The following is a 16,382-nucleotide window of genomic DNA, read 5'->3' as shown; positions in this document are numbered from 1 at the left end:
TATCTGATTTTGGATTATGTAAGCTAATAAATTGGATGGGACCTCATAGGGTCAAAAGAATTCAATTTATCGGGCAAATATCCTTTAAAAGAAGACTTTTTTTTTTTCCTCCCCTCTCCATTCTTCTATGCAGAGAAATTTCTCTGAATCCGACTCATACTCAACCTGGCTAAATCCCGGCATATTTCTGAGAATAGACGGAAGCGAATTAATGCCCAATTTTTTGATTAAATAAGCTAATCAAATTAGATTTGACCTAACAGGATAAAAAAGATTCAATTTAACTCAAACAAATATCTTTTAAAAAAAACTCATGGATGTAAACACAACCAGTGATGTTTTGACTACATGTCTTGCTCATATAATCGAAATTAGTCAGAATTATATTAAGATTAGGTTGGACCTGGACAAAATCTGAAAACTGAGAACTCAAAAATATAATTCTACTTATCCAAGCTCGATCAAACCCACTTGCAGCAAATTTTGATAAAAAGAGGTAGGGAGGGTGTAGATTAAAAGATGATGTACTACGATATCAGTTCCATTCAAAAAATGGTTCATAAGTTTAGCGTGCCCCCCCTTCATCGCTACTACGCGGCGTGTTCTCCCGGCCCGAACCGCTAGGATGTGCTCGTTCCAGAGATATTTCCAAATAATAATCTCATACCTTTTTTGGTAAATATAATTTCCTGCTTCTCTCCTATAAAATCCGCCACTCTTCATTCCAACTTCTCCACCCTCCTCACTTCTTCTCTCCGAATTCCAGTCGATGATAAGACCCCTAGCCCTTCTCTTCTTCCTCTCCCTCCTCCTCTTGCCTATTTTCACCGTCGCCGGAGACGGCGACTGCTCCCCCGACGAGGAGGACCGGAACAAATCCAAAGCCCCGCCGCTCAAAATCGCGGCGTTCTTCTCCATCCTGGTCAGCGGCACCATTGGCGTCTGCCTCCCGATCTTGAGCAAATCCATCCCCGCTCTCAGTCTGGAGAACGATATCTTCTTCGTGATCAAAGCCTTCGCCGCGGGCGTCATACTCGCCACGGGATTCATCCACATACTTCCGGACGCTTTCGAAAACCTGACCTCGCCGTGCCTCGATGATAACCCCTGGGGGAATTTTCCCTTTGCCGGTTTCGGGGCGATGCTTGGTGCCCTCGGGACGCTGATGGTGGACACTCTGGCGACGAGCTATTTTATTCGGTCCGCGGGTCGGTGGGCAATGACAATAACGAAGGGGATGCGGTGATGGGTGGGCCTGCGGGAGATGTGGTCCACGTCCACGCCACCCACGGGCATCCTCATGGGCCCACCGTCCATGTCTCTGAGAAGCTCGTGCGCTATCGCGTCATCTCCCAGGTGTGTTTTCTTTTTAAGTTTTTTCTTTTAATCTTTCTAGTTATTTTTTAATCAACTATTTCTTAGACCATTTTTTTTTGTATCGTTTTTACTGATTTGTTGAAACTATATCATTGTATTACCTTTCAGATTCAATTTTTTTAGGAAGGATTTTCTATTGTCACTATAAAGGTAACTTACAAGGATTGGATGCATGTGGTGTAGGTATTGGAGTTGGGGATCGTGGTCCATTCGGTGATAATTGGGATATCGCTGGGTGCATCAGATAGTCCCTCCACCATAAGGCCCCTGGTAGCTGCTTTAAGCTTTCATCAGTTCTTTGAAGGCATGGGCCTTGGAGGATGTATTGCTCAGGTATGATTTATTTGGATTTTTAAACCTAACAAACCATTTTCAAGAAGATTTCAGGCCAATAATTATTGTTTAGAAACTAGAGATTTCTGCTATATTAAGTAGATCACTGATATTCTTATCTGGACTAGGTTTAACCCATTTATTAATCAATCAAATGTGTCCTAGATCTCTACTAGTTTGCTTTAAACAATTGTAAAGGTTTAGTAACTGGGGATATCCCAGCAGCATGCTAGTTGAGTTAATTCGTGGAGCTCAAACATGGCGGATTAATTATGAAGTTGTTAGGTCAAATATTCTGGTCCCTAGATTTGATATTAGCTACACCCATGCTTTTTGTTTTTCTTCTTTTACTCAAATTTAAATTTATAGATGAAGTTGTCAAATGCTTAGTTGCATTAACCTTGCATGTTAGATTCATCACCTTAGTTAAAATATGTATTCTTTCTTCTTCCCCAGAGCACTGAAAATTATTAAGTTACCATGCCTTTTCCTAACCATTTGCCTTTCATTTGATCATGTAATGCATCAAGAATAATTCTCCATTGGAGGTTTAGTTTATGCAATGATTTTACTTAAGAGCCTATAAAAAAAATATATTTAGTACTACTTATTATGGTATCCTATATTACCATTCAATTAAAACCTTTACAACTGACAATGAACTATTTTATACTGCAGGCAAAATTTAAAATCAAGTCAATGGCAACGATGATCCTCTTCTTCTCCCTCACAACTCCTGTTGGAATAGCAATCGGTTTTGGAATATCATCCGTTTATAATGAGAATAGTCCTACTGCTCTAATCGTTGAAGGCTGTCTCAATTCAGTAGCTGCAGGAATTTTAATCTACATGGCTCTTGTTGATCTTCTAGCTGAAGATTTTATGAACCCAAGAGTACAAAGCAAGGGAAAGCTACAATTTTGGATAAATATCTCCTTGCTTATAGGAGCAGGCTTAATGTCTCTTCTTGCTAAATGGGCATAGACATTTAAATAGATAGGGACATCTCAGTTTATGCTTGGTTGATAAACAGGGATGTTTTCATTTTTCTTTTTCTCCCCTCTTGTATCGCTAGAAGTTTGAGCCATCTAAAGTTTGAAATATATGTTTACGTCTTGCTGTCAAAAGCTTGATTTTGAAAGTTTACTCACCAAATGAGCACTTAAAAGATAGTAATTAAGAAAAAAAGGCTAGAAAGTAAATCAAAAATAAGTTCAATTTAGACTGCCATTTAAGAGTTTAGGTGTTATCCTAGCCTCCTAGCACCAAGATTAGAATAATCTCTGGCCTAATTTTTGAAATATGAATTGGATGCAACAAATATACTTTTTGAGGATTAAAATGAGAGCAAAAATAATGATATGCTTTGTTCTCAGAAACATATTTACGTACAGCATGATTTCTTTTACAAAACATAAAGATTTCTAGAAAATGGTCCCATTGACCATATTGGGTCATAAGAGTTCGCCCTGATTCTTTGGAATGCTCCAAGATTTTTTGCACACCATTATTGGATCAGGGCGGACAAGGTGGAGGTGGTTAAGTTTGATATGCAAAAAGGATAATTGAAGGTCTCCATTAGTTCGGATTCAAATAGGAGATTAGATAAATTCTAGAATGGTTTGAAGGAATTGGGTACTAGAATGGGAATAGGATTTCTAGGTAAGAAAGGAAATGCCCTAATACCTCCAAATCAAATCCCAATTTTCCCTCCACTATTCAATTCTCGGGCTTATTTTGAAAAAATGATTTTCTACTGGTATCCCTTTGTTTAATTGATTTTTCATAGATGTTCTATTGGCCATTCTAATATCTATTATAGTTACGAACCAAATGCATCAAGAATTATAATTGTTGCAAACAAAGACTCGGTCCGTCATGTGAGATATTGTCCGTTCTGGTCCATGAGTGCGAGTCCTTCTTGACTCACAATCGATCCACATTATTAGAACCACAACATAGCCCCCCAATCAAGGGGGACTTTGATATGTACAGTCCGAGAAGCTCCACAGTTAATCGAGGTGGACTCCTTTTTGGGATGCCATTGTTGCGGACAAGGACTCACCTGTCCGCTTTGGTCCATGGGCCTCACGGTTTTGTCCCTTAAAAGATACCTCACGTGGAAGAATTTTTTTCTCTTTATAAGCGCGAGTCCCTCTTGACTCCCAATCGATATGGGACTATTGGTGTCCTCTACATTATTAAAACTACAATAATAACCATTCTAATTTTTATCCTAATCAATTTTAATTTCGATCAAGAACCAAACATATCCTTAATCTCTTGCTTCTTAGCCTCTCCCTTGAGTGACATATAGTGAGGAGGGGTGGCTTCTCATCGTTGAGCTTGGTGAAATCATTCCTTAAACTTCTGCATTTTTATATGCCTGCAATCCATGAGAAACAACTATTACTGTGCAAGCATTTTTATCTGTCTACTAATTTGACTTCTATGTACACTGTCATGTATATGCATTGCTAGAAAAGAATAAATTCTCTGTTATTGAAAGTCATGTCTAAGGAACCAAATGCTATTATACAGTTTTTTCTCCTGTAAACTTATGTCGTTGCTCATGCCATGGGTGTAGAAGTGGTATATGTCATCAAGCATTAAATATGGCTATTACAACTTGAATGTTCAACCTTCAAATTTAATCCTATGGTCTCATGGCCTTGGTAGAATCAATGGGCACATTTGGCTCATGATTGGAACATAAATCAAAATTGGACTGGATTGCAATAGGAATCAAAATGGCAATATTCTCCAGCATATTTAGTTTATGATGGAAATCGGAATTAGAATCAAAATTAGAATGCATTGCTATAAGAATCAAAATGACTGTGTTCCCCAACTCATTTGGTTGGTAATTGAAATTGAAATTAGAATAGCCTATGAAAACTGGGGAAGTTGGGATTGGTTTATGAGAGATTGGAGCATTCTAATATCTTCTCTCTCCCATTTGGAATTTGAATGAAAATGAGACTCTTTCTAACCAAACCATTAGATTGAGAGTCACTCATTTTTATTTCTATTCTAGAGCTCAATTTTTCTCAACCAAAATATGCACACTATGTCCATCTTAATTTTGCACCTTCGTTGCTGCCAATTCTTCGTTTTCATGGACTGAGCGGCTTGTTACAAATTGAAGCAAAAATCCCGTTATCTCACAAAAACAATACCACATTCACGAACTTTCTTCAAACTGATGTGTGCTATCCATTGCACCGAAGAGACATGTTCAGCGGACACTTGTTGTCAAGCTAACCATCAAATCACAAGCACACTTTTTGGAACAAAGTTCCGGCCTGAAGTCAACCATTATAATTTACCATCCACCAAGATATAACTCTATCAGCAACTGTGCTTATGCACGGTTCTCCATTGTTTGTCAAAAAACTACATTAGCAACAGATAACCATTGGCAATGATATACAATGATCAAACCAACAGCTTCGGTTGAAATCTCTACAAGTTGGCAAAAGCAACTAGCTCCATAGAGCAGGAAAGACGCGTTGGGAAATATAAGCATCAGAAGTTTCATATCATGCAAAGCAATTATTTCTTTTTGTTCTTAATTTAAAAAGGAGACTATTGTGCACATAGCACAAGAGTCACCTATCATTATTCACTTGAAAATCTGTATAAAGAAAGAAAGAATGGTACTTTATAAGGATTTAAATGTAATAACAAATGTACAAGCTTGAGTCCTCACACAACTAAACCCTGTAATAGAGCGCAAAGAGACAAAAAGTGCAGCCAATGGATATATCAACCAACCAAATCAGATTACCCATCTTCATTGCCTCCAAAGAAGGGTCAAAAGTAAAAGACGAGCGAAAAAAAAAAAGACTTAGAAGATGCAGTATTTGTTTTAATAAGGATCATTTATCATCACCCAATCTAAAATCTTCTTTACAGTCTCGTCAGGGCAGCCAGCAGGAGAAATGATGAAACAATAAGATTAAAGTAGACTTCCAGATAAAGGTTGGAGACAACAAGATTGAAGCCTAGCCATCATCAAAGAAAAATTAGGTAGATGTTTGTCTTTCATAAGAACAGACCAATCAGAAACTAAGTTTAAAGCTTTGATAGCGGTAGCTCTTATGATATATGATATATTTAATAATATTGTACGTAATGATATTATTCACTTATCAAATTAATGATGTATGAATTTTATTACTTTTTTATCGATTATATATACATTTGTTAAAAGATATTTTATATTCATACTGATGTGAGTGTGAGAAAATTCTTACTAGGCTATTAAGGTTAACAAACCTTCTTTCTTTTTTTCTTTTTTTTTTTTAGAGTTATAGGATAGTTTCGGATGGATTTGATTTGGAGTTTGAGCAATGGAATGATCTTATAGGTCTGATATATTCTTTAAAATCTTGTTCTAAGAAGTACTGCGGCCATCATATATCCAATTCGAACATTGGGTTCGGGGCATGACAAGACTACTCTATCCATCCATTTTCATTGTTATCTGTCTGTAAAAAGGGTTTTTTAAAAATTCTTTGCATTTAGGTTGCCACATCCTCAATCTAACATTCAGATCAGATATACAATGGCCACACACTCCCAATTGTAAGCTCTAAAGAATATGCAAGACCTAAAATTCATTACTGTCTCAACATCCCACGCATATCATTGATCTTAATTCATAAGAAATCTTTTATATTAACAAATTTCAAACCTTGTACAACTTATAAAACTCGATCTTTCAACTGATACTACTGATGTTCTATCTTAGCAAAGCACAAGGATCCTGTAACTCAAAAAATAGACAAGAGAAAGAAGGAGAGCATGCTTAATTTATAGCCCAGTAAGAATTCTCATGTACCAATATCAATATAATAATAATAAAAAAAAATTAATCATTATTGTTACTCATATAAATCCATACCAAAAGATACCATAATTTATAAAATATATATAGCAAATATGTCTTTTTATGCAATAAGCCACATTGTACAATTGTCTCAAACTAACATACATCAGATTCGATCATATTAAGATGCTCGGCTTTTAACTACCACAGTCACATCTCAAGTCCATGGGTAAGCAACAAAAATGGTTAGTCATGCGGATTACCACAATCACTCATAATAGGATAACAAAGTAACCAGTCCTGTGGACTACCACAGCCACGTTTCAAATCCATGAGAGGCTTCAAGAAAATAGCTAATCTAAAGGATCACAAAAGCTCAACTCTGAACCATCATAGTCATGTTTCAAGTCCATAGAAAAATATGGTTAGTCCAAAGGACCATAAGTGCTCAATCTTAAACTACTACAGTCATGTTTCAAGTCCATAGAAAGGTAACAATAAAGTGACTAGGTCAGAACACCATAAATGCTTGACTCTGAACTATCGTGGTCGCGTTTCAAGCCCGTAAGAAAGCATCAATTAGCTAAGAGTACCACAATCCCTTGTTCAATCATATAATTCCATTACCACTAGTTAGGTATTAAAATTCATGATTACATCTTTTTTGTAAAATATTTTAGTAGACATGATTATCAAAATCCATCCAAATCAAGATCGGTGATATGTAATATATAATATTATACAAGTCATAAATATATACTCAACAACTAAGTATATAACTTATCACTATCAGAAATACATTGATCAAAATCGCTGATGTACAAAATAATTTTTATATAAATAGATAATCAATGTCTGAAAATTTTTATCTCCATTGATGATAAATTCTGTAATAAAATTTACCAATCCAGGACTTTATGTCCACTCAATGACATAATTTCAATATATCCTCGACGAACCATCATCATAAGAAAAATAAATAATCATTAAATTTCTATTTTTTTATAAAGCTCTAATACCTGAATTGCTTTAAATCCTAATTTCTTGACTATATTTAATATATGATTAATTAATTATAAAGATTTAGGGATTTGAACATCAATTCTCTTGCTCCACAACTTCTTGTTCAGTTAATCATATCCAAATATAACCGGCACTCATAATCAAAAGAAATCGTAAAGTGATTATGATTGTAGTGTAAAGATTATGAGAAAGAAAAGACACGTGTCCAAATAGAGTTTGGGTGATCAAATTTGATGATTCAATCAGTAGGTCATGAAGCAAGAATTAAGATGGTTCAAACTTGATATGACAAACATTGCCAGGGATGGATATTCTACAAAAGCCGGGGGAGATCAATACAAGGGTAGTCATATCAATATTGGTCTAAGACCTTCTACTAGGATTAACTTGAGATTCATGAGCATCGACTTCCATTGGGGTACACTAGGGTCTTTTGCAAGTGCCCCCAAATCCCCTCGTCCACAAGTTTCTTGATCAATTTAGAGAGAGAAGAGAGAAAGGTAGAGAAGAGAGAGAGAAGAAGTAAACTCTTCTTTTCCTGATCGTCCTCTTCCTCTCTCTCCCTCTTAAAGCACAGCAAAGGGAAGGCCGGGGCTAGCCACCACAGTGACATCCAGCGAAGGTGAAGTAGTGAACTCGGTAATAGCCATAGCCAACGGCGGTCGGCATCAATAAAAAAAAAAAAAGAAAAGTGTTTGAAATAGGGGCGATGATTCGACGGTGGTCCTCCGAGCCACTCCACGAAAATCAGGAAGAAAACTGATGGTTGTGCCAGCCGAAAATCAGAGATGAGAGCCGATGCACTGTGGAAAGATTTAGGAGCCATTTATAGATTTATTTCTAGGGTTTTTCATGAAGTCTAGCAAGCCCTAGACTCCGAGTAAATTTTCGTTGCAATGGTGATACCACGTCACCGCTATAACAAATCAATAAGCAGTCGAGTATGGATGAAATACCAAAAGATATCGTAAGATATTATATATAAAAATTAATAAAATATATGATAATTGGTAAAATATAAAAAATTTTATTAATTTATTATAGATTTGGCATGATGTCACCATTGCAATGAGTACTTTTTTCGGTGCCAGCCATATGAGGTTCCAAATTTTTTTTAGGCATGCTCTAACAGTCGTACAAAAAAAAAAAAAAAAATTCCATGGGTCGGGTTCCTACACAGGTCAACCTCAATAAATCTTAATTATGTTTTAAGTAAGTTATTTTTATTGAATGGGCTGGTTTAAAAAATTTCAGGAATTCAATGCATCAATTGACTTTATTGGTCACCATTGCTGCTGGAGTCAAATGGTGATGATCCAGTAATCCATCGAACATCGGATAGAATCGTCCGGGCTCATTCAATTGAAAAGCATGCAAAGCAGTGGACAAATGCTGACGTAATTGTATTCAACGCCTATCTTCCGTGGAAAAAGCCAGGGATTAAACTGAAATTTTTGTAAGAATTGGTGCACATAATCATGCATGCATTTCCTTTTAATCTTTATAAAAAAAGGGTTGCGATTCCACCTTTTGTTAAAAGAAAAAAGCAAACAAAAAAAAAACAAAGAAAAAGAAGAGAAAAAAAAAACAAAATAAAAAATATGAGCATGCATATACTGTAGATAGGCTAGAACATTCATTAATTACACCAAAAATTCCACTTCCTTAGTAGTCATGCTATATATCTTCAGAAACAAAATTTATCTTTAAATTTACTATTTATATAGTATTCTATCTGATGAATTTTGCCATTTTCTACCTCTTTAACCCAATTAGCATCCCAAACTTTTATTAAACAAGGAAATCTCAATATTTGCATTAAAGAAAAAAGCATACATATTTATGATAAAAAAATACCAAGATATTAGCATGTAGTCATGCACTTGTCATCCACATGAACTGGCATCTCAATCTGCTCTCAGCTGAGGTCCATGGCTGTGCATTTCAAAGACAGTCGTGTTTTTTTTCTCCTCATTCTGCACCAATATAACAACAACAACTACTACTTCACACCTACTCCCAAATTCAATAATTAGAACTACAAAATAATTGTATAAACCACCGATATGTTGCACAATATTCAACAAGTCTATAAATCAAGGGTAATTTTGGGTTTGGCTTTTTACTATGGAAGATAATCCATCGATTGACTGTAACTATGGAGAAATTATATATCCCCTTGCAAATATTCTTCTCTAATAAAACAAGCTGGAGCCTTTTTTTTTGCTTCCTTCTTCCACAAAAAAAAAAGAAAAAAAAAAGAAAAAAAAAGAAAGAAGATGAAAAATATGAAAATAAAACTTGAATCCTGAAACATACCTCCTACTATATGAGCTTGCAAATTTGACACGCCAATCTCTAACATTTGTCTTTATCATAGGTTAGAAAAATATATATAGAGGTCTAAAACTCAAGTCCTCGTTGGATAAGAATAAGAATTTTTCATTGCCTGAAGAAATCCTGATAAGTATTTTATCTATAATTAAATCTATAAATGCAACACCAAAATAAAAATTGAGATGGTATATTCAAAAAATCAGTTCTCACCCAATTATACATGCATCAACAGACAATAGGACAAGTCAATGGAATCCGGTGCTCATGTGCTAGAATAATTGCACTCCCCAGTAGGATTCATAATAATAACTATTTTTCCTTCTTTTCATTACCACTTCAATACTGTATGCCATTTTATTTATTTATTTTTTTGGATGAAAACTTCAATACTGTATGTTGCATATCTACTAATATCATAGATCTCCATCCATAAACCTTATTGCTGTTACGTTGTAAGTAGGCATGGTTCATTTGAAGGCAAAGATAAAAATTTCGAGCAAATTGAGCTGGCACTTGGACTTGAGGTAGCATTGAGAACGTGGTCTGAGTGGCTTGAATCACATGTGATACTAACAAGACCCACCTATTCTCTGTTAGCTTGTCGCCAACTCATGTCTGGTGTGAAATTCTTCACGTTGTGTACTTTTTTTTTTTTTTGTAAAATACTGATGGAAGTGGCACTAGTTATTTTATTAAAGAATGATGAAAGAATTATCTACATCAAACATTTGAGAGAAACATTTTCTGAGGTTCGAAAACTCGTATCTTTAGGGCAGGTTACTCTGCGTTTTCCTTCATTTCCTTAGCGAAGTTTGGTGCAGCATGGCTCCTCCATTTTCTTGAAGAAAAAGAGACGGAGAAAGAATGGATCATGCTGCTCTTTTCTGCAATTTATGTGAAGCAACAAATCCACACTCAGTTTTAAGTCCCTTTTTTCCCTTCAACTTTTTTTCCCGGTAATCACTATCTCAAGTTAATCCCTGAATTAAATTCCTCTGAATGACATTTCCCATATGTCCCCTTTTCACTTGTTTTGCATATATTTTTCTTCATTTTTTTTTTTCAATTATACCCTCGTTGAACCCTTTCTAGGCTCAGCCTTGACTAACTTGAATTTATATTTTATGGCTGTTCTGCGGTTATTTAATGACACTGACCAAACTGACCAAATTCACCGGTTATACTCACCTAAATTTTTAGAAATTTATTATGATGTCCTTTTATAATATTTTATTATAAAAAATATTGATGATGTTACCTATTAACTTTTTTTTATATATTTTATTATTTTTTAAATTTTTTTTTTTTATTATCATTGTTATTTTTTTTTCTATCCGCAGCTTCACCATGCCCAACTCCCCCACCTCTCCGGCCTATGGCGCCACCTACAGCTCCTTCGCACTCCCCTCCCTGACCTCTACAGCTCCTCCACCTCTTTAGTCTCTGGCGCCACCTACAGCTCCTTCACGCCACCATCTGGCCCCTCGAGCCTCCTTCACGCCACCACCCGACCCTCCGAGCCTCCTTCGCTCCTCTGCACGTGTCTCCCCGTGCACCACCAACCCCCTCAGCAGCCTACGCCTCCTCCACCTTCGATTCCACGCCACCCCTCTCGAGTGTCCGCCGCCACTTTGCGCTCCCCTTAACCCCCCCTTGCCACCACCTTTGGCAGTCGCGGTTGCTTTGTGCCTACGACTGCTTTGCACCCTCCCCACCCCACCTCTGATGGCCGTGGTTGCTTTGCACCCACTCCCGACCCTACTCACCCCTCCTCCTCTGGCCTCTTCGAGCCACCACAACCACCTCCATGTGCCCCCCACCCTCTCGCATCCGCCATGATTCATGGCTTCTCCGTGCCACACCCCCCAACCCCATCCCTTCGTGGCCCATCGCTTCTTCGCATCACTACTGTAACCACTCCCCCTCTTGACGCCTGGTAGCTTCTCTGTATCATTGCAACCGCCCTCGCCCCCCAAACCCCGCTGCCCACGGTTCCTCCACATTCACCCCTTTTGATGTCCTCCGTATTGCATGCACCAGGTGCAATTGGACCGCACAAATCCCACGGTGGATAACATGCCTTGCGGCCCTTGTATTTCACCAATTACCGATTGCACGCTCTCCACCGTGCATATATTTCGGGATTTGTCCCGATTCATTTGCATTGGTGTATGCAATAATTTCTCTTTCTGATGGTCCAGAAAAATTTTTTTTTAAAAAAAAATTAATTTAATTATTATATAAAATAATATTAATTTTTAAAATATTTATCACATCAGTCGTGAATACTCTATTGAGCTAAAATTTGAATAATTTATATTTAATTTATTGATCAGAAATAAATAAAAAAAAATCAAAATATCCTTTAGGTACGGTAGCAAAACTCAAATTTTTAACTTTGCCAGGGCTGATGAATGGGCTAAGCCAAGTGACCAAAACTGCCATAGTGAGACCGAACCAATCACTAAAGAAGGGTATGTGAGTAGAGAAACAGATTATTCACTGATGCGGATGGTCGAGACCAAAGTTTGCAGTATCAGTATCGGACGGCGTGCCGATGCCGGATCGATATGGTATGATACTGATATCGTACCATACCGACACATGGTATACCCAGGCGTATCGGTCCGGTACCGGTACATAATTTTTTTCGATTTTTATTTTTTTTTTAAAATTTTTAAAGTTAATAATTGATAAATACACCTCAATATGGCATTATATTGCATATTATTGACATATTTGGGTTCAATTTGGAGTTAGATTGCGGTACAAAGACTCTTGATCCAAAATTTTAAATATATATTTATTTACATTATATTTCAATTATGTCATCTTAAAACTAAAAAAAAAAAATATAAAATATGTATTAAAATATATCTAAATATTTAAGTACAAAGCGCAATAACTGATATACGAACCTTAAGATGTACTCTGCATTTAATTTCTTGTCGAGTGTCTGTGACGCTCGTAGATATCTAGATCATCAACATAGTCTGAAGGGACATCAGTCCAACCCTCTAGCCAAGCTGCATCGTACTCTCGAATATTCATCATCCCATAAGGTATCTTTTCTGGATTGTAAGACATCTCAGACCTCTCGCTAAAATTCTGACTCTGAGAAGTATCCTCGAGATGATGGTATAATTGTGGAGGAGCCCATCCAAATATGCCAGTAGCAAAATCTGATTCGTAAGATGCTCCAGGCTGCATAGGGTAGTAACCACTAGAAGATGACGCCTAGGATGCACCATATGCATATGGATCATAAGATGGCTGTGGATAATAAGATCCATAATGCGAGGATGATCAAGATACATCCATGGACCCTACTCCATGTGCAAGATCGTCCGCAGCTGCATCATGTGTTGGACGACCTCTAGGAGCCCGTCATCTATATGAAATTGGCTCCCCATGATCTCTACTGACTCATCCATCATGATCCCTATCCTGTGTGACATGCGTAAACTGAGACTCACCGGTGAATCGAATATCACCCTGTGGCTGTGTCTCATAAACGGTAGTCTCCTATCCTCCAATTTCTCCCTGATCATCAAATCTATGGCTACTACTACCAGTATCATCATCACTCTCCCTGATGTCTGTATCTGAATCAGATAGCTTCTGTACTCTCGAGAGTGGTGCACGTGCAACTGTCTTTTTCTTTCCCCCCCTTGTACCCCTCTGTGACTGAGTTTCCTATGATTGGGAGGATGGATGCCTTCTTGCTGGCTGCCGGGAGGAACGTCTATACATCTCTCGTTCGAATCTCTGGAAAGATGTATCGGATAGCGAGTCATGTGATGAATGAGTCCCTTATATCCCCTCAGACTGTGGCTGATCAGTAAGAACCCTATGTGGAATATTTTTTTCTATCCATTGCCCTGGATCCACCCTGATCTTCCTTGCCACCATACTGGCTGGTCGTGGAGAGGATCCTGGCTCATCAAGCTCTGGCTCCTGTTGCTGACCTGCAAGCCATCCGATGATCGGATCATCATCCTCGTCGGCATAATCATCCAGCGTCAGATCAGTGTACTTCAACTGAACTTCCTCCTGAATATATTTTAGCCTCAACCTCAGATTGTAGTGAACATATACAAGATTGTCGAGATATTTTTATGTCAGACGATTTCTCTGTTTGCTGTGGATAAGGAAGAAAGTGGACTAATTACGCTCACAGCCACTAGCAGAGACCATCTGAGAAAGAATACAAACAGCCATATGTCTCAAATTTTCTGCTGACATTTCAAAATGAATCCATCATTCAGTTACAAAAGTAAAATTACATATCAAATTTGATGATATTATTAAGCAAAATTATATATCAATCTACATTGCTCATTATTAATATGTAATTTACCTGGATTCATCTGTTTTTTACTTACGACAGCTGATGGGACTCCAAAACTGTCTGATCCCTCTCTAAACTGTTTTGTCTGAAATAAAATATATTTATTATTTATAAATATATCATATTGAATTCAGTTGAATAATTACATCTGTTTTAAACTAGCATACCTCTTGCAGACACAACGACGCGATTTCTAGATCGGGCACCATCTTATATATGACATTGTGAAGAGCAGTAAGAAGCTCGCTATCCATATCTATCTCCAAAATGGTATACTAAAATCTCGGATTCAAATAATAAGCTGCAGATAAATTTCAAGACTGATTAAGCATAATTTTATTTTCATGCTTCGAAAAAATATTTTAAAATATTTTTGAATCCAAACTTACCAGCTAGATGCAAATCTCTGCCCATCTGATAGTCCCAATGGCGCTCAATAATGTTAATGAATTCTTGAGCATGCTTGAGATCATTCTCACTGATCTGTTTCTTTGCCCTCTCCATCATGTAATATAGGAAGCCCATCTGGGGGTATCTCTCACTGTCCACGGTGCGAAGCACCTCATAAAAAGGCTTGATAGCCTTCACTATCTTCTCAGCCCGCTGTCAAAATGACTGACTCGTCACCAAGTTCTCCACATGACTTCCATCAGTGCCGGCTCTCGCATATCTGCTCTCCTGCCACTCGACACTGACAAACATCTGACGTAGGACTGTTTTCTTCTGAAGAAGACAATCAAGTACTATGTAGTTGGTAGCAAACCGTGTGATATCCGATCGTAAGATCTCTCCCCTAGTATACGTCCGCATCAATGAAAGAACCCATGTGTGGTTGTAGATGAATCTAGTAATGGTCTGGGCAATCTCCACTACCTGCTGCACCCTACGAATCTTTTTGATATCCATCAATATAAGATCAATGCAATGTGCAGTACATGGGGTCTAGTATATCTGCGATCGCTGCTCCATCAGCAACTCTCCGGCAGTCTTATATTATGGTCCATTATCTGTGATGACCTGCACGACATGCTGCTCACCCACTGAATCAATCACCTCCTCCATCAGACCAAGGATATATGTGGCATCGTGCATCTTATCTGAAGCATTGATTCATTTGTGAAAAAATATTTTTCCATCATAGTATGTCAAAAAATTAATGATGCTCTACCTAGTAGGACCTGTCCAACCATCACACATCACTGTCAGACCATATGTAGGCCATTTATTTTTGTAAAAAATAATCCATCTCTGCAGATCCTCCTTATTGCTGTCAAGAAGCTGACCATAGATGTCCTTAAGTCCTGGAGGATCTACACCCTGGTCGGCAGCCTCTATGGCTGAAATAGCAGATCGATAGTAAGGATTGGCTGCTGCATTTGCTGGAATAAGGCTGAAATGAAACCATGATCCAATAGCTCGCCACATATCCTTCTTCTTATCTTTTTTCAGCATACTGTCAATTCTCTGCTGCTTTGAATCTTTGCTGAGCAAAGCATGTGGATCCAAATCTTGAATGCTGGCTCCTGCTGGAATATCTCCGGAGGACCTCCTCCTACTGCCAAAAGCTCCCAACAAAGAAGACATGCTGCGTCTGCTCCCTCTACCACCAGGCTCTCTGACTGAGGTAGTCCTCCTTAACTCGAATTCTCCTCTACCAGTCGCTGATCCAGATCCTGATTCGTAGTATGGTGGTTCGAATCGTTCTCTGTATCGGGCCATCTCCTCCTACTGGTACTGATCCGTCAAGCTCGCCTGAATGGCAGCCTCAATCTGTGCCTCCTCATCTGGAGCAGAAGCCTCCTCTGACTCTTTAGAGTGATAAGAAGGTGGCTCTACAGCTTGACGGTCTACTTCGATCTTTTTCTGCTTTGCCCTTTCTTTCGCTGCTTTCAAATCAGCAAAGTGCTTTTTCATCAATTATCGGATCTCTTGCAGAAATTTCTGACACATGGACACATCAGGATAACCACCGACCAAATGCTGCTTCAACCTAGTCACCCCTCCTCACTTGAACTCTGTGTTGCACCATTTGCATCTCCAATGATTCTGAGCCGAGAGCATCTCGCCATGATCCCAACCGATGTCATGCTCTGGATCTTTCTTCTTACTCATTTCTGCAGGTATAAT

General features: G+C 37.9%; 3 pseudogenes; 1 reads left to right on the top strand and 2 right to left on the bottom strand.

The window, feature by feature from the left end:
• Positions 1–746: 746 nt before the first annotated feature.
• LOC109504775 (zinc transporter 8-like) lies at positions 747–2,817 on the top strand (annotated as a pseudogene).
• Positions 2,818–12,841: 10,024 nt separating this feature from the next.
• Positions 12,842–14,274, bottom strand: LOC140858052 (uncharacterized; annotated as a pseudogene).
• Positions 14,275–15,098: 824 nt separating this feature from the next.
• Positions 15,099–16,169, bottom strand: LOC140857872 (uncharacterized; annotated as a pseudogene).
• Positions 16,170–16,382: the final 213 nt, after the last annotated feature.

The sequence above is a fragment of the Elaeis guineensis genome, chromosome 5 (assembly GCF_000442705.2).
Source record: "Elaeis guineensis isolate ETL-2024a chromosome 5, EG11, whole genome shotgun sequence".
NCBI classification, from domain to species: domain Eukaryota; kingdom Viridiplantae; phylum Streptophyta; class Magnoliopsida; order Arecales; family Arecaceae; genus Elaeis; species Elaeis guineensis.
Note: the sequence above shows the minus strand (reverse complement) of the source record. Positions and strands in the feature narration are given on the sequence as shown.